At 38.6% G+C, this 16,792-nt stretch overlaps 1 long non-coding RNA gene across 1 annotated transcript; it reads right to left on the reverse strand.

Moving 5' to 3' along the window:
* Positions 1-4,478: 4,478 nt before the first annotated feature.
* Positions 4,479-5,346, reverse strand: LOC138174762 (uncharacterized). The gene is made up of 2 exons (XR_011171815.1): positions 5,232-5,346; positions 4,479-4,677 (listed from the first exon to the last, which is right to left on the reverse strand). It is a non-coding gene; the product is annotated as an uncharacterized lncRNA (long non-coding RNA).
* Between the last annotated feature and the right edge of the window lie 11,446 nt (positions 5,347-16,792).

The raw sequence follows: 16,792 nt of genomic DNA on the forward strand, positions 1-16,792 counted from the left end.
TGAACATATGTTAGCTGTATCAGATTGCTCATTGTGTGAGGGAGGGAAAAGGTTAAGGAGGGAGAGAGAAAATTTGGAACTCAAAATTTATTTTAAATGAATGTTAAAATTGTCTTTACATTTAACTGGGGGAAAAGCTAAAATATTTTAAAAATAGAAATCCATCACTGTCCCCCCATAAAGAAAATAACAAGAAAAAAAGGCTATTTTCCTAAATGAATTTTTGTACTTCTTTTTCCATTTGGCCAATTCTATTTTCTAAGATGTTATTTTCTGCAGTATTTTTTGGGCCTCTTATTACTAAATTTTTCATTGTCTTTTTGTAATTTTCTTGCATTGCTCTCATTTCTTTTCCCAATTTTTCCTTCACCATTCTTATTTGTTTTTAAATATCATTTTTAGCCCTTCCAAAAATTCTTTTGAGGCTTCTGTCCATTTCCCATTTTTCTTTGATGCTTTGCTTTTAGTTGTTTTGATAGCATTATCTTCTGAGTTTGTGTCTTGATCTTCCCTGTCACCATAGTAACTTTTCATGATTGGCTTCTTTTTTTGTTGTTGTTTACTCATTTTTCCAACTTATTCCTTCACTTTAAGCTTTCTTTAAGTTGGGCTTTTTACTGAGGTTGGAGGGACACTGTCTCAAGCTTTCATGCACTTTCTCAGGCTTTCATGCATTACAATTTTCAAAGCTAGTTCTGGGTTGTTGGAAGTGTTTTGGTGCTTCAAATGTGGTGTGATTTAGGGAGAGGTGTGGCCACTGCTTTCCTGCTACTTACCCAGGAAGGGCCCCTGATCTCTTATAGCTGTAAGCAGTACATCTCCTCTGGGTACTTGCTCCCTAGGGATTATGAGCACTCCTCTTGGTCCTATAATATTTCTGACTTGAAAGCTGCTGAAGCTGTTGCTACTGCTCAGAGAAATTATTATTATCTATCATATCAATAACCAATTACTAAATTAGGATTAAGGCTTTTTCTCTCTATTTCCTTATTCAGGGACCAGTCCCCATAGGCCAGTGTAGCTGCAACCACACTGGCATACCCAGAATGGCTGCTATCACAGGTTCCTAGATCTACTTTACTAGCAAAGATAGCTACTTAAGGGGTCAACAATCTTTTTTATTTACACTCACTAGTTCAGGGGAAAAGTCAGTACCCTGAGCTTCAGAAAAAAAATACAAGCTGAGAAATAAAGACCAACAGACAGGGCTTCTAACTGTCTGAGAAATTAGCACAAATAAACAGACAGATCCAACTGTCTGACCAAGGCAATACATACATAGTTACCAAAGAAGGAAGCACCAACATCTGGGTTTTTCAAAGCCTGGCAACTCCTTAATGGCTACCCAGAGTCTCATCTGGTCAAATCACAAGAACACTCTTCCAATGAGTGAGCACCAAAGCAAAATGCAAGGTGTGAAAACCTTCCTACAAGCAAGCCTCCCCTAAGCAAGCTTCCCTTAATGGGCTCCATGTGAGGCTTATTAATGGGTGGGGAATATCTTATATCCCATTAACATTATAGCCAGTTAGTCAGTCTCTGAAGGACATTGTTGATAGATGAGATTGTTCAAATCCTAAGGGGGTGGGAAGGAGGAAGGGAGATACTCCTTGATTTGGAGTTTGGGTAAACAGCTCATGAAGGAGAAAACCAACCAAAGTACTCTGGGTAGAGATGGATTTCTTTTTTCCAAATTGCTGGAGGCAACTGAGTCTTATGATCAAACTATGTTCTCAGCAAGAGGAGCTGAGGGCTCTCAGCCCATCTCTTTTTAAAGTTCTCGCCCTCATTAATTGTTCACCAATCAGGATTGATTTTCACCTGTTGGGGGTATTTTTTTTCCAAAGGTATTTAAGTATTCAGTTATCTCAATGGTTTTGTCTTTGGTTACAGAGAGAATCCTATGACCATCAATTTATTGACTGAGAGCTAGCCTAGTAAATAGATTATTAATTACCCAGAAACTAAGTCTCTGGGGCTTTTCATTCATCTGATGGCTAGTCATTTCCAAGGCCCACAAGCTTGTGTTGCTACCATGTGGCCAGTCCCCATCCCAGTGTCATAGACCTCTCCTTCTGACCCCCTAAATTGTTTTCACCTGGGAAAAATGTCTCACTCCAACCTTTTTTTTGGCTCTGCTACTAATGAATGTCATTTGATGTGATATTTTAAAGTTGTTTGGAGGAGAATTTGAAAGAGCTCACTTTGAAGTGCCCACCAGAAATTATACACTAGAGCCCCCTTAAACCTGCTAGAGGGGACCCCTACTAGGTTCCTTGGAAACTACCTAATAGGCCCCAATAGTAAAGAAATGTTTCACCTGTGTGGCTAGAAACATGCCACAGATTCCCACGGATTCAGGTCTGTTTCGCTTCAGTAGAAATAATACTAAGGCTTTGTTTCAATAGGAATAATACTGAGAATGCTTTGCTTCAACAAGAATAATACTGAGAATGTTTTGCTTCAACAAGAATAATACTGAGAAAGCTTCGCCTCAATAGAAACAATGCTAACCCCTTAGAAACATAGTCTGTTGCTAGCAATCACATTACCTATAAAATTATGTCTAACAGAAAGCTCACTATTGTCTTTTGGTCTGAGAGGTAGTCCTGTCCAGTTAATAAACACTCCTATCAAATTATAATTGGCCAAGCTGTCCTGTTATATCTCGGTGTCCATTACAACTTCTTCCTCTATTTTGCCATTCCAGTTCTGTTCCTGAAGTGTCCCTTTGACTTTTAAATTGATAATCCCATGATCCTCTTTGCAAAGCCCAAGAAATTTTCTTTCTTGCTGCTTGAAACCACTTTTCCTCTCTTAGTAGGGGAAGCAGAAATAAATATTGAGATAGCATCTATATACAGTGACAGGCACTATACTAAATACTTTAAAAACATTATTTTATCCTCACAACAAAGATAGGTGCTATTATTATCCTCATTTATATAGTTGAGGAAACTGAGGCAAATAGAGTTTTAAATTACTTGCTCAGAGCCATGCAAATGTCTGAGATAGGATTTGAACCCACATTTTCCTTACTCCAAGTTTAATGCTCTATCCACTAGCTTATTGCTCAAACCTCCACCAGGAGGGGAGAGGCACCTAAGGGAGGTGAGTTATTGAATATCAATCAATAAACATTTAGTAAGTGCTTGTTATATTCCTGTCACTGTGCTAGACTCTAGGAATATAAATACAAAAAAAAGAAAATCTTGTCCTCAAGGAGCTTACAATCTGATTGGCAAATACAGCACACAAAAGGAATCTGAAAGTAGGGATGGGGTGATTAGAAGATAACCAACTAGGAACATGAAGTCAGTTCAATCAGGCAGAGAAGTCTCAAAATAATGTGACACTGAAACAAATGAAATATCTGAACTGAACTCTTTCCTTAAATGGAGGTTTGGAGTTTATGACCTATAGCACCAATGCAATATTCACAGCACTGTCAGTGACTATAAATATACCTGCACAGTGCTCAATTGCAAAATATAACAGACTCTTCATATGGAAGACAGAAGTAAAACATTTATTCAGACATCAGAAAACCAAATCCCAACACCAGGAAACTGAATCCATCATAGCAACATAAATGTTTATGCACCACAATGTAGCAGAGAGCCACACCACCCTTTAGCCTTCCCACAAACCAACACAAGACCAATATTTAATCATATGCTTATCTGTCTCCCTCAGAAGCATCCTCTCCTCCCAATCATCTACCTTGCTCTGACTCCCAGCTTCCTGTGGACTCTGCTCCACCCTTTAGCAAACTCCTCCCACCACAGGCTCCATGTAATTCCATTCAGTCTATTAGGGGGCAGAATATATTTTCAAAGAATCGAAGGTCATCAAATTCCCTTAGGCTTAGTAAAGGCAAGGAAGATGTTCAAATTCCCATTACATGACCTCACCCAGAGACAGAGAGTAGTGATGTGGCGTATCAAGGCTGAGGAGATCTTACAGGATGATGAGATTATCCCCATAATGAACTTCTTAGGACATAATAGTAAAATCAGTCAGAGAAGTCCCAAATACAGCCAAGTAAGAAATGAGATGTGTGAGCTGAACTCTTTCCTTAAAAGCAGGTCTCAAAAGCCAAGACTCCAAGTGATCAGTTTATTCTGGGGATGGGAGTAAGGGGTAGAAGGCAGGGTTGGGACAGGATGGAAATGATATTTTGAGAAATCAAAACCAGGCAGAGCCTCTGATGGAAAATGGAGAGTTACTCAGAAAGTTCTGAGTCTGCTATAAAGGATGAGAGGAAAGAATAAGCTGAGGTGTTGATAACTCTAATTAACCATCTTAATGAAATAGCTAACTCCTAAGGTCCCTTCAAATTCTAGATTCTATGATCTGATGATAGTAAGAATTTGTGAGGTTATACTTGTTTCGTTTTTAAAATTTTGTAGCAAAGTTATGATATTATTTTGAATGGATCCTGGCAAAAATCATTATCCAGGCTTTTGGCTTTTCTCCCAAGCTCAGCGCCAGGTTCTGCTGCTTAAGTCGAATCCCTGAAACAAGATGGTGAAGGTTGGAGTCAATGGATTTGGCCGTATTGGGTGCCTGGTGACCAGGGCTGCATTCACCTCAGGTGGAGTAGACATTGTGGCCATCAATGACCCCTTCATTGACCTCAACTACATGGTTTATATGTTTCAATATGATTCCACTCTTGGCAAATTCAAGGGCACTGTCAAGACTGAGAATGAGAAGCTGGTGATCAATGGAAAAGCCATTACCATCTTCTAGGAACAGGATCCCACCAATATTAAATGGGGAGATGCTGGACCCGAGTATGTTGTAGAGTCCACTGGAGTCTTTACCACCATGGAAAAGGCTGGGGCTCGCTTGAAGGGTGGAACCAAGAGGGTCATCATCTCTGCCCCTTCTGCTGATGCCCCAATATTCGTGATGGGAGTGAACCATGAGAAATATGATAATTCCCTTAAGATTGTCAGTAATGCTTCCTGCACCACCAACTGCTTGGCCCCCTTGGCCAAGGTCATTCATGACAACTCTGGCATTGTGGAAGGACTCATAACTACAGTCCATGCCATTACTGCTACCCAGAAGACAGTAGATGGCCCCTCTGGTAAGCTGTGGAGTGATGGACGTGGTGTTGCCCCAAACATCATCCCTGCTTCCACTGGTGCTGTTAAGGCTATAGGCAAGGTTATACCTGAGCTGAATGGGAAGCTTACAGGCATGACCTTCTGTGTTCCTACTCCCAATGTATCTGTTGTGGATCTGACTTGCCCCCTGGAGAAACCTGCCAAATATGATATCAAGAAAGTGGTGAAGCAAGCATCAGAGGGACACTTGAAGGGCATCTTGGGCTACTGTAATGGGAATGCAAATTTGGAAGATCTTCCCTGCCCCTAGGCTAAAGTGCACCAGAAGCCTGGGGAGGGAGGCTTGTTTTTCAGTAGATACTTTTTGATTGGCCAGTGGGTCAATAAGGTTGTTACATTCTCTGAGCCAGGAGAAGGCTATATAAGCCCTGATGTGTAGCTTTGTTTTGGGACTCACTTTGAGAAGTGTTCTGTGATTTGATCTGAATTCTGGGAAGCCGTTGTTGAGAGTCCCCTGGCTTTGAAAAACCCAGATGTGGAAACCCAGATGTTGACTGGGTATGGATGTAATGGTTGGACAGTTTGGAAATCTGCCTACTTGATTTGTTTCTGTCTTGATAGTTCTGCCTGTATGCTTTGAAGTTCAGGGTGCTGACTTTTTCCCTGAACAAGGTAAACGGTGTATGTCTGACTGATTAAAGTAAGCTTGTTAACCCATTTTGAGTTGCTTTCCTTTAACAAAGCAGATCCAAGAACCTGTATGGGCAGCAAACCCTGAGGACGCGCTTGGGGTGCTTGCTGCTACAGCTACACAGAGGACCAGGTTGTATCCTGTGACTTCAACAGCAACACTCACTCTTCTACCTTTGATGCTGGTACTGGTATTGCCCTCAATGACCATTTTGTCAAGCTCATTTCCTGGTATGACAATGAGTATGATTATAGCAACTGTGTAGTAGACCTCATGGTCTACATGGCCTCCAAGGAGTAAAGGGGAAAGCCATGGATCTTCATCCCCAGCCAAAAAGAGGAAATCCACCACTGGGGAGCTCACATTCCTAACCTGTGTTCCTATACTAGGGATCCCATGTCCCATTTACATCCTTGTTTCAAAGCACCCCTGTAGTAGGGGGAAGAAGCCTAGAGTCCTGTATTGTGCACCATCAATAAAGTCAACATATTCAATGCAAAAAAAAAATCATTATCCAATTCATGGTAGTTCTTTATTGTTGAAAGAGGGAAGATCATTAAGAAGACGACTATTGCTGTAGCCTTCCAAGGCCTCTCCTTCCCACAATGTAAAATTGGGGCAATGTGCACAAAGGCACCCCAGTTTGTTTTATTGTGACAGCAATTTTTTAATTGGGAAGAGAGTATAAGAGGGTTTGACCATGAGAGTTCACTGATCAATTTGATGTTTAATGAGAGCAAGCTTTGATTATCTGTATCCCTCATCCTATAGATTATAGGTATGCCCAGTAGAGGTGCCTCTAGGTGGTAGTGGTGGTTGGGCTGGTTCTTTTTGCAAGTGATGGTGAAGAGAGCTAGTGGAGGCAGTTGGTGATAGATTTATTTATGTGCATGTGATGGAATGTAAGTTACTTTATGGCAGAAACTTTCTTTTTTTGTTTCTTTGCATCTCCATGCTCAATACAGAGTGAGTACTTAATAAATACTTGATTATTTTTCTTGATATTTATAAGTTAACAATAGTACACGCCCAAAGTAGCTGACTAATTGTTCCAAGCCTACTGTCATTTGTTATTAAAGTGATCTCCAAATGGCACCAAATGGATGAGGTCTCATTGTCCTTTTTTTGTCCATCTGTTTCTTTTTCTTTGGGGCAGCTTGGTGGTTCTACAGTACCAGGCCTAGAATCAGGAAGACTCATCTTCCTAAGTTCAAATCTGGCCTCAGACACTTACTAGTTGTTCAACTCTGGGCAAGTTGCTTATTCCTGTTTGCCTCAGTGTTCTCATCTGCAAAATGAGGTGGAGAAGGAAATTGCAAAACACTCTAGTGTCTTTGCCAAGAAAACTCCAAATGGGGTTACAAAGAATTGGACATGACTGAGAAATGACTGAACATGAACATTCTTTTTCTTTCCATCATGTACAATGAGATCATTAGAGAGAAGGGAAGGGAATAAATATTTATATAATACTTACTAGGTGGCAGATACTCTGCTAAGAATTTTACAAATATTATATTTTATTTGTACAACCCCTTTTAATTTTTTTTTAAAGCAATTGGGATTAAGTAACTTGCTCAAGGTTACACGGCCAGTTATTTCTGGGTGTGGTGCTGAGTATCTGAGCCCAGATTTGATCCCCAGGTCATCCAGACACTGGAGCTGGTGCTCTTACTCACTGAGCCACCTGGCCACCCCTAGCCCTTTTTTAATTTAATGTACTCAAAATTATCAACTTTATATCCCACATTATTCTCAATTTCTTGTTTATTTGTATTCTATGCTCTTTTTGTATATATATATTTTTTTATTTTTTAGTTTAGATCATTAATTTCCACAAGATTTTGAGTTATGAATTGTCTCCCCATTTCCCCCTACCCACTACCCCAAAACAATGATCCCACTGAATATCCCCTCCCCCAATCTGCTCTCTCCTATATCTTCCCCCATATTCTATGCTCTTTATAATTTATTTATTTTGCTTTTTGGAGTGAGGGAAGGAAGGGCAACTGGGGTTAAGTGACTTGCCCAAGGTCACACAGCTAGTAAGTGTTAAGTGTCTGAGTCCAGATTTGAACTCAGGTCCTCCTGACTCCAGGGCCTGTGCTCTATTCACTGTATCACCTAGCTGCCCCTGGATGCTCTTTTAATTTACTTATGTTATCTCCCTTTATGCCTAGGTCATTGTAAAGCCAAGCATGAGTAACTTTCCAGAAGAATGCTACTGTGAACAGCTTTCCAAGGTTCTGATTACATAGTATAGTAAACACTCTATTCAATAACAAATCAAAACAAAACATTCACAGAAAATCAAGGTACAGCATTCACAACAACTTATCACAGAAAACCAAAATACAGCATTCACAACAACTTATCACAGAAATGGCAACATAGTTTTCACCACAGTGGTCATATGGTTTTGAAGAAAGTACAATAATTTAGTAACTCAATCATTCAATCATCATTAAGGAAACTTACCTCTTTAAGGGACACAAAATACCAAAGTCAGAGCCCTTAATTCAATCACAAAGTACAATCACAAATAAATTACAATTCCATCACTTATTACTCAACAGAAAATAGCACAATTCAGCAGAAAGGGCTTCCAGCTGTCTGACCATTACATCCATACCTAGTTAGTTACCAGAGAGGGAAGCACCAACATCTGGGTTTTCAAAGCAGGTGGCAGGGGGAGGGCAATGGCTGCCCAGAGTCTCATCTGGCCAAATCACATAATAACTCTTCCCAAAGTGAATCCCAAAGCAAAACCTCACATCAGGGTCAGTCACTACTCAGTATTCATGGAGAAGTCTTTTCATCTTGACTCAGAAAGTTCTCAGATTCCCTGGATCCCCTTTCATGGTCCCAGATCCTGCCTTGATTCACCAAACTGTCACCTGGGTTCAAAGGCAGACAGCTCCCAGGTCCTTGTCCAGCTCACCATGTACTTCCTATTCCACACTGAAGCTCACAGCATCCAGTCCACCTTAAATCCTTCACAGTCTCTGTTCCTGGGAAGTCAAGGCTTAACAAAGCCACAAACAAAGTACCAACACTACAGTCATGCCTCCTCTGCCACATGGCTTGCTCCAAGAAATTCTGACTCAGTTCTCAATTCTCTCCAGCAGCTGCTCTGCCCCCATGAAGTTTGTCCCAATAAATTGACTCTCCCTCTCTGGGGCTTTTCCTTATATACAGTATTGCCCCTCCCTTTTCAGCCCCTTCCTGTTGCATCAGTAACAGGAGTTCATACCTTCCGTTTCTTTAACAGAGACTTAATTTGAACTAGATGGTAAGTACCTCTCAGCTTAGCAATACAAAAGGAATTTCAGATTTCATTACTGTTACTGTCATGTATCCATTTTGACCTTATCTTGGTAAATGTTGCAAGGTATTGGTCTCTATGCCAGTTTCTACCAGATTACTTTCCAGTTTTCCTAGCAATTTTTGCCAAATATTGAGTTCTTAATCCAAAGCTTAGATCCTTATGTTTATCAAACACAAGATTACTATAACAATTTACTACTGTGTACTATCTTCCTACTCTATTCCACTGATCCACCATTCTATTTTTTAGTACCAGATAGTTTTGATAATTACTGCCTTATAATGCAGTTTAAAATCTGATACTGCTAGACCTCCTTTCTTTACATTTTTAATTAACACCTTTGATATACTTGACTTTTATTCTGCCAAATAAATTTATGTTTTTTTCTAGCTCAAAATAATTTTTTGCAAATTTAATTAGGATGTCACTGATTCAGTAGATTAGTTTAGGTAGAATTGTAATTTTTATTATATTGGATTGGCCCACCTATGAATAGATAATATATCTCCAATCATTAATTTCTACTTTATTTGCATAAAAGGTGTCTTATAATTATTTAGTTATAGTTTTGGGGTTTGCATTATTGGCAGTTATAATACCAGGTATTTTGTATTGTCTGTGTTTGTTTAAAATGAAGTATATCTCTTTTTGCAGGGATTTGTTAATGATACATTGAAATAATGATGATAGGGGTGGCTAGGTGGCAAAGTGAGTAAAGCTCTGGCCCCTGAGTCAGGAGGACCCAAGTTTGGTTCCAGCTTCAGACACTTAACACCCACACAAAAAAAACTAGCCATGTAAACTTGGGCAAGTTATTTAACCCCAATGGCCCTCCAAAAGGCAAAAAAAAAAAAAGAAAAAGAAATAATGATGATATATGTGGGTTTAATATCTTGCTACTTTACTAAAATTATTGTTTCTACCAATTTTTTAGTTCAATCTCTAAGATTTTCCAAGTTTGCCATCATTTCATCTGCAAAAAAAGAGAGTTTTATTTCCTCATTGCAAATTCTGATTCCCTCAACTTCTTTTTCTTATTGCTATTGCTAGCATTTCTTTATATATATATATATATATTTGAATATTTGATTTTAAAACTTTCAATTCCAGATTCATTTCCTTCCCCCCCTGCCACCCACCCCCACTGGGGAGACAAGCAGTTCATTATAAGTTGTACATGTGCGGCTAATGCAAAACAATAACATAGTAGATATATTGTAAAAGACTGACTATATTTTCCTCCCTCCTATCCCACCTCCCACTTGTTCTATTCTCTACTTTGATCCTGTCCCTTTTCAAAAGTGGGTGCTTCCAACTTCCCTCCCCCCCAGCCTGCCCTCCCTTCCATCATCTCCCCTCTCATCCCCTTCCCCCCCATTCTCCTGGAGGGTGAGATCCCCTATTTAGTGTGTATTTCACTTCCTCCTCAAGCCAGATTCAATAGGAATAAAGTTGACCCATTCCCTTTTGCCTTCCTATTCTTCCCCTCCATTGTAACCATTTTCCCTTTCCTCTTCTGTATGAGATAGTTTGCCCCAATCTGTCTCTCCCTAACTCCTCTCATTATATTCCACTCACCTCTTAATTTCACCTTTTAAGTAACATCCCTTCCTGTTAAATTGGTCCCGTGCCTTCTATCTATGTATACCTGTAAACGTATATATACACATTCACATATGTATTCATATGCCTGCATACCCTCATATAAAGACATATATATTTCTAATCCCTTCAACTACTGAGAAAAGTTTCATAAGTTACAATTATTGTTTTTCAATGTGGGAATGTTAATAGTTCAACTTTGATAAGTTGCTTATGATTTCTTTTCCCTGTTTACCTTCTCATGCTTCTCTTGCTTCTTGTATCTGAATGTCAAATTTTCTATTAAACTCTGGTTTTTTCAGCAAGAATGCTTGAAAGTCCTGTATTCCACTGAATGACCATATTTTCCCCTGAAACAGGATACTCAATTTTGCTGGGTAGGTGACTCTTGGTTTTAATCCCAGCTCCTTTGACCTCCAGAATATCGCATTCCAAGCCCTTCGATCCCTCAGTGTAGAAGCTGGCAGATCCTGGGTTATCCTGATTGTGTTTCCACAATGTTCAAGTTGTTTCTTCCTGGCTGCTTGTAATATCCTCTCCTTAATCTGGGAATTCCGGAACCTGGTTATAATATTCCTAGGAGTTTTCTTTTTGGGATCCTTTTCAGGAGGTGATTGGTGGATTCTTTCAACCTCTATTTTGCCCTCTCATTCTAAAACATCAGGGCAGTTTTCTTTGAGAACTTGCTGGAGGATGCTTTCTAGGTTCTTACTTTAGTCATGGCTTTTAGGTAGTCCAATAATTTTTAAATTATCTCTCCTGGATCTATTTTCCAGGTCAGTGGTTTTTCCCATGAGATATTTCACATTGTCTTCTATTCTTTCATTTGTTTGTATCTGTTTAACAGTATCTTGATTTCTCATAAAGTCATTAGCTTCCATTTGCTCCAATCTAATTCTGAAGCAATGATTCTCCTCAGTGAGCTTTTGAGATTCTTTTTCCATCTGGCAAATTCGACTTTTTAAGGCATTCTTTTCCTCATTGCCTTTTTGAGCCTCCTTTGCCATTTGAGTCAGTCTGTTTTTCAGGGTATTATTTTCTTCAGTCAGGCTGTTGACTCTCATTTCATAATTTTCTTGCATTGTTCTCATTTCTCTTCCCAATTTTTCCTCCACTTCTCTTATCTGCTTCTTAAGGTCCTCTATGGCCTGTAACCAGCTTGTATTTTCCTTTGAAGCTTTTGGTGCAGGAGTACTGAATTCACTGTTTTCCTCCTGTTCCATGCTTTGCTCCTTCTTATCCCCAAAATAGGAGTGTAATGTTGGAATCTTCTCTCTGCTTTGTTTCCTTTGCCTGCTCATTTTGCCACTCAATTATTTGACTTTTGGGCTTTTTCCCACAGTAGGACTCTGCCACCAGACAGGGGAGTTTTCATTCCAAAGGCTGGGGTTTTCTCAGCTACCGGAGGTATTAGATGGGTGCCCTCTCTGAGGTCTCCACATGCTCTGGCAAGCTGGACACACAGCCCAGGATCTCCACCCTAGACTGCAATCCAGATCCAAGAAGGTTAAATCAAGAGCGATTACCCCTCAGACTGGTGCTTGGTCCCCCTACACTCTGCAGGCCAGGAGCTGAAGCTGCCACGTGGCGCTGGCAGGCTGTGCTGGCATCTCAGCGGTTTCTCGCCCCCAGGGGTAAAAGCCACACACTCCCACTTACTGGGTCCCAAAGTCCAGAATGCACTGGCCTCTCACCTTGTCCTTCGCATCTTTATATTGATAAATCTGGAAACAGCCACAGCTGCTGCTGATCTGGAGTCCCTCTGGCTGGTGGCTGGTCAGGTTCGCCCTCGGGCTAAAGCCTCAGCGTGGTGCTGGGCTTGGCTCCCAGAGCACTGCGCTGGCCAATTCCTGCTGGCCTGCCGGGCTGTCCTCAGTGGGAGGTTAGCTTCTCTGTGCCATTTTGTGGGTTCTGCAGCTCCAAAGTTTGTTTAGAGTCCCCTTTTTACATGGATTGGGGAGAGTCTATTGCTAGCATTTCTATTAAAATATTGAATAATATTCATGATAATGGGCACCTTTGTTTCACTCCTGATTTTATTGGGAAGGCTTCTGGCTTATCCCCATTACAAATAATACTTGCTGATGGTTATATAGGCAGATGGTTCTTATCATTTTAAGGAAAAATACATTTATACCTATGTTTTAATATTTTAATAGGAATAAGTACTGTATTTTGTCAAAAGCTTTTTCTGCATCTATTGATATAATCATTTGATTTTTGTTGCTTTTATTTTATTTTTTGTTATTAGCAGGTAGATTGCCTAGTGGTTAGAGTTCTAGGCCTGGAGTCAGGAAAACTCATCTTTCTAATTTCAATTTTGGCTTCAGACACTTAATAGCTGTGTGACCCTGGCCAAGTCACTCAACCCTGTTTGCCTCACTTTCCTTATCTGTAAAATGAGATGGAGAAGGAAATGTATCTCTCTAGTATCTCTGCCAACAAAACCACAAATGGGGTCACAAAGAGTCAGACAAAACTGAATAATCAATTATGTTAACATTTTTCCTTATATTTAATCAGGCCTGTGTTCCCTAGTATAAATCTTACTTGGTAGAAGTGTATAATCTTTGTGATATATTATGGTAGTCTCTTAGCTAGTATTTTACTTAGGATTTTTTGCATCAGTATTCATTAGTGAAATTGATCTATAATTTTCTTTCTCTGTTTTTGCTCTTCCTGGTTTAGGTATCAGCAACATATTTGTTTTATAAAAAGGGTCTAGTAGGACTTCTTTACCTATTATTCAAAATAATTTATTTAATATTGGAAATAGTTGATCTTTAAATGCTTGGTAGAATTCACTTGTAAATCTATCTGGTCATGATGCTTTTTCCTAGGAAGCTCATTTATGGTCTGTTCAATTTCTTTTTCTAAAATATACTTATTTAGATATTCTGATTCTTTTTCTATTATGATTAGCAGTTTATATTTTCATTCTCTGAAAATTGCCGTTAATATCCTTTGACCATTTATCAATTGGGGAATGACTTGTATTCTTATAAATTTGACTCAATTCTCTGTATATTTTAGAAATGAGTCCTTTGTCAGAGACATACACTGTGAAGATTCTTTCCCAATTTCCCACCTCCCTCTTAATCTTGGTTACATTGGCTTTGTTTGTACAGAAGCTTTTCAATTTCATGTAGTCAAAATTATCCATTTTACATTTTATAATGTTCTCTAATTCTTGTTTAGTCATAAAGTCTTTCCCTCTCCACAAATCTGGCAGGTAAACTATTCCTTGTTTTCCTAGACTCCTTACAGTATCAACCTTTATACCTAGATCATGCACCCACTGAGACTTGATTCTGGTATATGGTATTAGATAATGGTCTATGCCCAGTTTCTGCCATACTATACTCCAGTTTTCCCAGCAGTTTTTGTCAAATAGTGAGTTCTTATCCCAAAAATTGGGTCTTGGGGTTTATCAAACAATAGATTACTATAGTCGTTGACTTTTTTTTTTTTTAAAGCAATTGGGGTTAAATAACTTGCTCAAGTTTACACAGACAGTTATTTCTGGGTGTGGTGCTAAGTATCTGAGCCCGGATTCGATCGCCAGGTCCTTCCGACACTGGGGCCGGTGCTCTTACTCACTGAGCCACCTGGCCACCCCTAGTCCTTGACTTCTGAATCTTGTGTGCCTAATCTATTCCACTGATCCACTCCTCTATTCCTCATCCAGTACCAAATAGTTTTGATGACTACTGCTTTATAATACAGATTGAAATCTGGTATAGCTAGTCCACCTTCCCTAGCATTTCTTTTCATTAATTCCCTTGATATTCTGGACCATTTATTCTTCCAAATGAATTTTGTTACTATTTTTTTTAGCTGTATAAAGTAGTTTTTTGGTAAATTAATTGGTATGGCACGAAATATATAATTTAATTTAGGTAAAATTATCATTTTTATTATATTAGCTCAAGCCAGCCACGAGCAATTTATGTATTTCCAATTAGTTAGATCTGACTTTATTTGTGTGAAAAGCGTTTTGTAGTTGTGGTTATATAGGCCCTGGGTTTGTTTTGGCAGGTAGATTCCCAAATACTTTATAATCTCTACAGTAACTTTAAATGGGATTTCTCTTTCTATCTCTTGCTGTTGAATTTCATTGGAAATATATAGGAATGCCAAGGATTTATGTGGGTTTATTTTGTATCCTGCAACTTTGCCAAATATGTGTATTGTCTCAAGTAATTTTTTACTTGATTCTCTAGGATTCTCGAAGTATATCATCATATCATCTGCAAAGAGTGATAGCTTGGTCTCTTCTTTGCCTAATTTGATTCCTTTGATTTCTTTTTCTTCGCTAATTGCTACTGCTAACATTTCTAGTACCAGATTGAATAAGAGGGGTGATAGTGGACACCCTTGTTTCACCCCTGATCTTATGGGAAATGCTTCTAGCTTCTCCCCATTACATATAATACTTGCTGATGGCATTAAATGGATGCTACCTATTATTTTAAGGAAGGCTCCATTTGTTCCTATACTTTCTAATGTTTTTAATAGGAATGGATGTTGTATTTTGTCAAAAGCCTTTTCTCTGCATCTATTGAGATGATCATGTGTTTTCTGCTAGTTTTACTGCTCATATGATCAATTATACTGATGGTTTTCCTAATATTAAACCATCCTTGCATTCCTGGAATAAATCCTACCTGATCAAAGTGTATTATTCTTGAGATAAGTTGCTGTAGTCTTTTTGCTAATATTTTATTTAGAATTTTTGCATCTATATTCATGAGGGAGATTGGTCTATAATTTTCTTTCTCTGTTTTATCTCTTCCTGATTTATGTATCAGTACCATATTTGTGTCATAAAAAGAATTTGGTAGGACTTCTTCTTCACTAATATTCCCAAATAGTTTGTAGAGTATTGGAATCAATTGTTCTTTAAATGTTTGATAGAATTCACTAATAAATCCATCTTGCCCTGGAGATTTTTTCCTAGGGATTTGACTGATGGCTTGTTCAATTTCTTTTTCTGAGCTTGGGTTATTTAAGTAATTTACTTCCTCTTCAGTTAATCTGGGAAACTTGTATTTTTGTAAATACTCATCCATTTCCCTAAGATTGTCAAATTTATGTGCATACAATTGGGAAAAATAATTCCTAATTATTGTTTGGATTTCCTCTTCACTGAGGTAGATTCACCCTTTTCATTTTTTTTAAGCAATTGGGGTTAAGTAACTTGCTCAAGGTTACACGGCCAGGTGTTTCTAGGTGGGTGCTAAGTGTCTGAGCCCGGATTCGATCCCCAGGTCATTCCAACACTGGGGCCATGCTCTTCCTCGCTGTGCTACCTGGCCGCCCCTGACCCTTTTCATTTTTGATAATCATAATTTGGTTTTCTTCTTTCTTTTTTTATCATATTGACTAAGGGTCTATAAATTTTGTTGGTTTTTTCATAAAACCAGCTCTTAGTGTTATTTATTAATTCAATAGTTTTCTTAATTTCAATTTTATTAATCTCTCCTTTGGTTTTGAATAGTTCCAATTTAGTGTTTAATTGGGGATTTTGAATTTGTTCTTTTTATAGGGTTTTTAATTGCATGCCCAATTTGTTGACCTCCCTTTTCTCTAATTTAATCATATATGCACTCATGGATATAAAACTTCTCCTAAGAACTGCCTTTAATGCAACCCACAAATTTTGGTATGTTGATTCATTATTATCATTCTCTTGAATGAAATTACTGATTGTTTCTATAATTTCTTGTTTGACCCACTCATTCTTTAGGATTAAATTTTTTAATTTCCAATTAGTTTTTAGTCTGTCTTTCCACGGCCCTTTATTGCATATAATTTTTATTGCATCATGATCTGAGAAGGATGCATTTAATATTTCTGCCTTGCTGCATAGAATTGTGAGGTTCTTATGCCCTAGAACATGGTCAGTTTTTGAATATGTGCCATGAACTTCTGAGAAGAAAGTATAGTCCTTTTTATCCCCATTCAGTTTTCTCCAGAGATCTATCATACCTATCCTCTCTAAAATCCTGTTCACCTCCTTAACTTCTTGTTTCTTTTGAGGTTGGATTTATCAAGTTCAGAGAGGGGGAGATTAACATCTCCCACTAGTAT

Source organism: Petaurus breviceps, unplaced genomic scaffold (assembly GCF_028583685.1).
Source record: "Petaurus breviceps papuanus isolate PSGF00001 unplaced genomic scaffold, PetGlider_PUasm1.0 76, whole genome shotgun sequence".
NCBI classification, from domain to species: domain Eukaryota; kingdom Metazoa; phylum Chordata; class Mammalia; order Diprotodontia; family Petauridae; genus Petaurus; species Petaurus breviceps.